General features: G+C 32.0%; 1 non-coding gene and 1 pseudogene across 1 annotated transcript; one reads left to right on the plus strand and one right to left on the minus strand.

Annotated features, from left to right (window-relative positions):
* Positions 1 to 3,230: 3,230 nt before the first annotated feature.
* On the plus strand, positions 3,231 to 3,317 carry LOC143407649 (small nucleolar RNA U13; annotated as a pseudogene).
* Positions 3,318 to 6,729: 3,412 nt separating this feature from the next.
* LOC143407686 (U6 spliceosomal RNA) lies at positions 6,730 to 6,837 on the minus strand. The gene has a single exon (XR_013092427.1). It is a non-coding gene; the product is annotated as a U6 spliceosomal RNA (small nuclear RNA).
* Between the last annotated feature and the right edge of the window lie 375 nt (positions 6,838 to 7,212).

Here is a 7,212-nt window from a genome sequence, read left to right on the forward strand (position 1 = left end):
TTTCACCACTTGTATTGAACATTATCCTTGAAACTCTAGCCACAACAATTAGTCAAAATAAAGAAATTAAAGGGATACAAATCAGTAAAGAAATTAAAGGGATGCAAATAGGTAAAGTTCTTCTATCTATCTATCTAAAACTATCACTATTTGCTGATGACATGATTCTATATCTAGAAGATCCAGAAAACTCCTAGAACTAATAAATGAATTCAGCAAATTAGCAGGATATAAAATCAACACCCATAAATCAAATGCATTCTTATACATCAGCGATGAATCCACTGACAGAGAAATTAGGAAAACTACTCCATTCACCATAGCCTCAAAAACAAAAAACAAAAAACCTGGGAATCAGTCTAACAAAAGAGGAGAAAGGCCTCTACAATGAAAACTACAGAACACTAAAGAAAGAAATTAAAGAAAACCTCAGAAGATGGAAAGATCTCCCATGTTCCTGGATGGGCAGAATTAATATTGTCAAAGTGGCCATACTACCGAAAGCATTATATAGATTTAATGCATTCTAATTTTTTAATATTTCTCCAAACCCTCTCTTCCTCTCCAGTCTATTAGAATATTTTTCCAGGTCATATCCTTTAAATATACCTATAAATATGGGCACTCTCTAACCTTAAATATCAAAACCAAAGCTAAATTCCCACTTTTCAGATTTCTTTGTCTCTCTCTCTCTCTCTCTTCTCTCTCTCTTCTCAAGGCTATTTAACTCATAAGACACAGATTTGACCTTTTCCTAGGCCTAAAGTTGTTCCCTTTTTCCCTATCATTTTATAGTAGTATCTCAGTGACCTTCTTTATTGATGTGACCCTCTAATATCATCCTCTTTTTCATTGATAAAAATTTTGACAGTTTTTAGTATCAAAAATTCTTTTGACAGTGACTATAAAACTTGAATTTTAGTGATTTATACGCACTCCTAATTTATTGTTATTACGGTGAATGGATCTATTTCTGACATTTAGTTTACATTCTACTTCTGTAAATTTAGCTCAGGTGTAAAACCAGACCTCTTCATTGCTCATGTAGCAGTTATCTATGTCCTTGGGCATAAAAGAACACACTGATATATTTTTGCAACTACTCATATCTAGTCTTGTCTCATTCCAGAATTTTCTTGGTACTTTGGGTCTGAAGTCCCTAGCTGAGTTCTCTACTGCAGATGCTTTTCTGACTCACAAGAAAAAAATTTTTTTTTGGAGAGGGAAATATCATGACAGCACAAAACTCATAGAAACAGTGGAAAATAAGTTTTTTTTTTTTTTTTGCAACAGGTTAAGGAAACAATGAACAATAAGATGGCAAACATGAGAGACTCACTTTGCTTATTTAGAGTGGCAGCTAGGCTCTGAACATGTCTTATTTAGGCCTAGATTTGTGGGAGGCCCTTTATGTGCTCAGAAAAACACTTGGATTCTTTTTCAGTCAATGACTTTAGAGATGAATATTCTAATGAAGAAGAATAAAAATACTTGGAGTTGACAGAAGCCCTTCTCATTTTTCTTTTCTTTCTTTCTTACCTTTTTTTTTTTTTTTTTTTTTAACAGTGCTTGAACCCAGGGCCTTTTCATGGTGGCAAGTAGTCTACCACTGAACTGACCTCCAGCTTGCAGAAATTCTTTTCTTAACATTAAATTACGCTAATACACATTGACAAGGACAGGCTGCAAAGAGGAAAACTAAAAATTCTAGAGAAATAATTGGAGTTGACAAAATCAAGTCAATGACCAAGATAAATCTAAAATGTAAAGTCTTTATTTCAGAGAGTTGACAATTATTTGGTAAACATAGGAAGTATAGACTGCCAATAAAATGTCCTATTTTCCCAAATCATCCTGACTAATGCTTTAGGCCTTAAATTATGCACATAAAATCAATTAGCTAGACACAGATTCTGAACAAATGTATATAATCAAGCTGTGATGGTTAATTTTGTGTATCAACTTGACTGGGTTATGGGTAACCTGGAAAGCTAGTAAAATATTTTCTCTGGGTGCATCTGTGAAGATGTTTCTGGATTTTGAATTTATAGACTAAGATCTACTCTCCCCAATGTGGTCAGACACTATTCTAAACATTCAGAATTCTCCAGATGGCAGATGGTTGATTGTGGTGTTTCTCCGTCTCCATAATTGCACAAACTGATTCTTATAATAATATACATTATGGGAATATTAATAATATATATTATTATTATTGGGCATGTTTCTCTGGAGAACCCCAATTTATTCAAGCCAATGTTCATGCTCTACATAGGGGAAAAGAACACAACATATTTCATAAATATTTTAGTATTAAGATTTTTATTTGAAATATTTCAAAGAATGAAAGATTTCATAAAAGAATAATTATGCTAAAAGATCTAAAAGTTTATAAAGCGTAAGACTTATTTATATTTAAAGAGTGAATATATTAGGGTGGCTGTCTAATCTTTGTTAAATATAACTTTATGTAGAGTGTAAATTCCCTTGGCTTTATAAGCCAAGGGAAGCCTGTGTGTTTTTAAAACTTACTTAACTTTTAAGTTGAATATTGTCAATTACATGCCAGCAAAAGTATAATGAAAATGACAACATTGTATGGATTACTCTAAGAGGATAATAGTAGAAAAGAGCTGAAACTTGAGATAATAATAACATTTGCAGAGAAGAGAATGAGACATTTATATCATTATGTAAATGTATAACGGATAAAATAGTCTTTCCTTAATTAACATAAATTGCAGACTGAGTAAATTACTAATTCAGTGTAAATGAGCTGGCTGTATAACTAGTTACTTGACATTCAGTCATTTTGCACATGTTTAATTCCATTTTGTTCTTGGTTAAGAAGAAATACGAAATTTAATATTTTTAAACAAATCCTTTGGGAAACAATTGGCTTCTCAGAAATCACAATGAATCCAGGCACTGTGGTACACACCTCTAAGCTCAGCAACTCAGGAGGCTAAGACAGGAGAATCCAAACTTAGAATTTCTTCTTCATTACTAAAGAATATGTTCACTTGCAACGTACGTAGCAAGACCCTGTCTCAAAACAAAAGGTAAAGAGGGTTGTGTATTCAGAACGGTGGTAATAGAGCACCCTGGATCCAATCACCAATACTGGGGCGGGGGGAAGATTTACAATGAAAAGATAAATTAGACATATAAAAGAATGCTAAATAAGAACCAGTTATTTTAGAGTTTAATTACCTAAAGAAAAGAGTTAGATCCTTCAGTTCATAAGCATGATGATTGGGTGTGCATGCTCTTGTGTGAGATGTGCCTCCCTCTAAGTCTTGTTACGATATCTGACATGAGAAAAAGAAAAAAAGAAAAGAGTTAATGTCTTCTGAAACATATTTTTCATTACAATTTCTCTTGCCTAATCAAATTTCCACTTATTAGATGAACTCATTCTTCTTATCCTTAGCCCATGATTAATGGGAAAATTTTTTCTATTTTATTATTATTATTAGTGATTACCTTACTTATTACAGTATGCATTTATGATTTATCAAAATGTGATATTTATTGCTACTTTTACCTTATTCCCAGAACATGCTATAATTTTAGAAAACTTAATAATTTTTATCTTCCTTCTAATATACTCTTTTGTTATAATTTCAAAAAGTCACTATTATCACTATTTGTGCAATAAATATTCATTTAGATATACCCAAGTGTTTTAATTTGGTTGCTTTTATATCTGTTAACATCTCCAATTGGGATTTTTTTTCCTACCTAAAGAGTATTCTTTATACTCTCTCCAGTGTATATGTGAAAGTGACTGATTCTCAGTGTTTTCTGAGAATCTCCTTATTTCTTCTTCATTACTAAAGAATATGTTCACTGTATATAGATTTCTACTTTAATCATGATTTTTTTCCCAGTGCCTCGAAGTTACCATACCATTGTCTTCTGGCTTCCATTGTTTCTGTTGAGAAGTTAGCTATTGGCTCTTAGTAAATTACTGTCACTAGCCACGCAACAATGTGTTGGATCAATGATGGACAATATATATGATGGTGGTCTCATTAGATTATAATGAAGCTGAAAAATTCCTATTACCTGGTGATGGTGTAGCTGTCATATCACTGGAGTGCAATGCATTACTCACGTGTTGGTGGTGATGCTGGTGGAAATAAACCTCCTGCATTGCCAGTCATGTAAAAGTATAATATATACAATTGTGTACAGAACAATATACTTGATAAAGGTAATACATGACTGTTACTGGTGTACATATTTACTATACTAAATTTTTAAATCTTTATTTTAGAGTGTACTCCTTTTACGTATTTTTTTTTAAAAAAAACATTAACTTTAAAATAGCCTCAGGCAGGTTTTCAGGAGGTATTCCAGGATGTGTATTGTTATCATAGGAGATGACAGTTTCATGAGTGCTATTGCCCCAGTGAGACAAACTGTGGAGATGGAACACAGAGACATTGATGAGCCTGATCCCATGTAGGACTAAGCTAAGTACATTTGTGTCTTTGTTTTTAACCAAAAGTATGAAAGTAAAAAATAAAATAATTGAAAAATAGGAAAAAGCTTACAAAACAAGGATAAAAAGAAAAAAATTGCCTAGCTTGGTGGCATATGCCTTTAATCCCAGCGATTTAGAAGGCTGAAGAAGGAGAATTGCAAGTTCAAGCCCAGCCTGAGGTATTTAGCAAGGCCCTAAGCAACTAAGCAGGACCCTGTCTCAAAATAAAAAATTAAAAGGTCTGGGGATACAGTTCAGTGGTAGAGCACCCCTGTGTTAAATCCCCAGTACCAATGACCAAAAACACAAAGAAAACAATATTTTTCTATTCCATAAAATTAAATTTTTTTATTACAAAAAAGTTTAACATAATTTAAAAGTTTCTGAAGTGAAATTAGAGTAAGCTAAAGTTAATTTATTATTGAAAAAAGAAAATATTTTAAATGAATTTAGGGTAGCTTACGTGTACCCTGTTTATAAAGTCTATAGCAGTGTACATTAATACCTTAGGTCTTGCCATTCACTCACCACTCACTAACTCATCCAGAGCAACTTCTAGTCCTGCAAGCTCCATTCTTTGCAAGTGCCCCATATAGAGATGTTCCACTTTTCATTTACACTTTACCTTTTTTAGGTTTAGATATGTTTAGCTACAGAGTACTTACTATTGTGCTATTATTGCCTACAGTATTCAGTGCAGTAACATGCTGTATAGATTTGTGGCCTCAGGACAATAGGCTATACCATAGTCTAGGTGTGTAGTACACTACATCATTTATGTTTGTGTAAGTATACTCTGTGGTGTTCGTACAACGATGAAATTGCCTAAAGATGCACTTCTCAGAACACAGTCCTCTTATCAAGTGACACATAATTATATTGTGCCTTAAAAGGTATTAATCTTTTTTTCCCACTGACGGCTCTTCTCTTTCCCCTTCCCCACTGAATTTTAATGTCTTCTACTTATATTTTCATAAGTCTTCTGCAATGGGTGTGATTTCTTATGGTTTATCTTGTTTAGAATTTTTGGGGATTCTTGAATGTTTAACATAAATTGCACCAGTTTTGGGACAATTCCTTTCAGAAAAGCTGTTATCTCTTCAGACACTGCCTCTTATTTTCTCTCCTTTTCTTCTAGGATTTCAAATAGATCTGTTATTTTTTGATAGGTTCAATCCCCAGTACCATCAAAAAAAGAATGATTCCTGGTTGTGTCTTAATAAAAATATAAAATGCCACTCATAAAAGAGACTGAAAAAACATGAGTCTGAATTTGGTTAAGCCTATAACCAACCTACTAATTTACAGACAATGCATAACCTACTTGAATCAAATGTATGAAATATGATATGTCAAGAGCTTTGTAATGTTTTGAAAAACCAATAAAAAAAGGAAAAAAAATAAATTTATTCTGCTAAAAAAAAAAAGAAAAAAAAACAAGTAACACTATTCAGTTAGCAATCTTGACTTTTTTTCTTTCTTTCTTTCTTTCTTTCTTTTTTTTTTCTGAAAATTCATATATTTAATCCCAGAGAAGGATTCTGGCTTATCCTGGATCCCATTCCTACCATTTGGTCTAATTTCTTGGAACAGGGGTTGATGAACTATAGTAGATTATTGTCACTTATGCATCCCTACAAACAATGATGGTGACTGACAAAATGATAGGCAGTTATGTCAGAGTTTGTTGGAAAGTGAAGGAAATAAGGAAGAAAACACCAGATATATATCACAAACAATACAGTGGAAAGACAGGTCTTTTTTATGTAATACTTTATTATATGCTGAAAGCAGCAATTATTCAGTGAATTATCTAGGATAGTTGCTTAGCAGTTTGACTTTTTTTAAACTTCTAGCCAAAAAATCAGAATGAACTTTAAGGATCAGAGTTAATGGTGGAAATAATTAAGTCATAATAATCTAAAAGGAAAAATATATGAATCATTTTTGATTTCTCACTAGAAAAATCAAAGAAAATACCACAAAATAGTAAATTTGTTCTTCTTTCTTCTCAAGCAATTACATAATTCTAAATATGCATTTTTATGTGTATATGAAAATATATAAATATGTTTCAATATGTATTTAAAGTATGTGTATAAAATATGTAATTGAGCTGATAACATATAAAAATGTATTTGCCAATATCCCTTATGAGTATATAGAAAAAAAAATCCTCGATAAAATACTAGAAACTGAATCCAACAGCATATAAAGAGAATTTTAAACCATGACTAAGTGAGGTTTTATTTTTCACAAATTTGGTTGTTATCCTTGCACAGAGGCCATGATAATCTTCTCTATATCATTCCAATTTTCGTTGTATGTTTGCTGATGAAGCAAGCACCCAAGTGTAATTCATCCCAGGAATGCAAGTTTGTTCCAACATATGAAAATTAACCAATGTAACAAAATATATGAATAGAGTAGCAGAAAAATCATTTAACAATTTAGCATCATTTTATGATAAAAAAAAAGACAACTATGATTAGAAAGGAACTTTTTCACCTTCACAAAAGGAATTGATGAAAACTTCTCAGCTAACACCACATTTAGTGGTAAAAGGCTACATGCTTTCCCCATAAGACCAGTAAAAAGCCAGCATATTCATTCTAGTTACTTTAATTCAACATTGTACTGGAGGTTCAAATCAGGGAAGACTGGAAAAGAATTAAAATTATCTTTAGTCTCTAAAACAAGATATTGTGTATAAGACCTAA

This window comes from Callospermophilus lateralis, chromosome 9, assembly GCF_048772815.1.
Source record: "Callospermophilus lateralis isolate mCalLat2 chromosome 9, mCalLat2.hap1, whole genome shotgun sequence".
NCBI classification, from domain to species: domain Eukaryota; kingdom Metazoa; phylum Chordata; class Mammalia; order Rodentia; family Sciuridae; genus Callospermophilus; species Callospermophilus lateralis.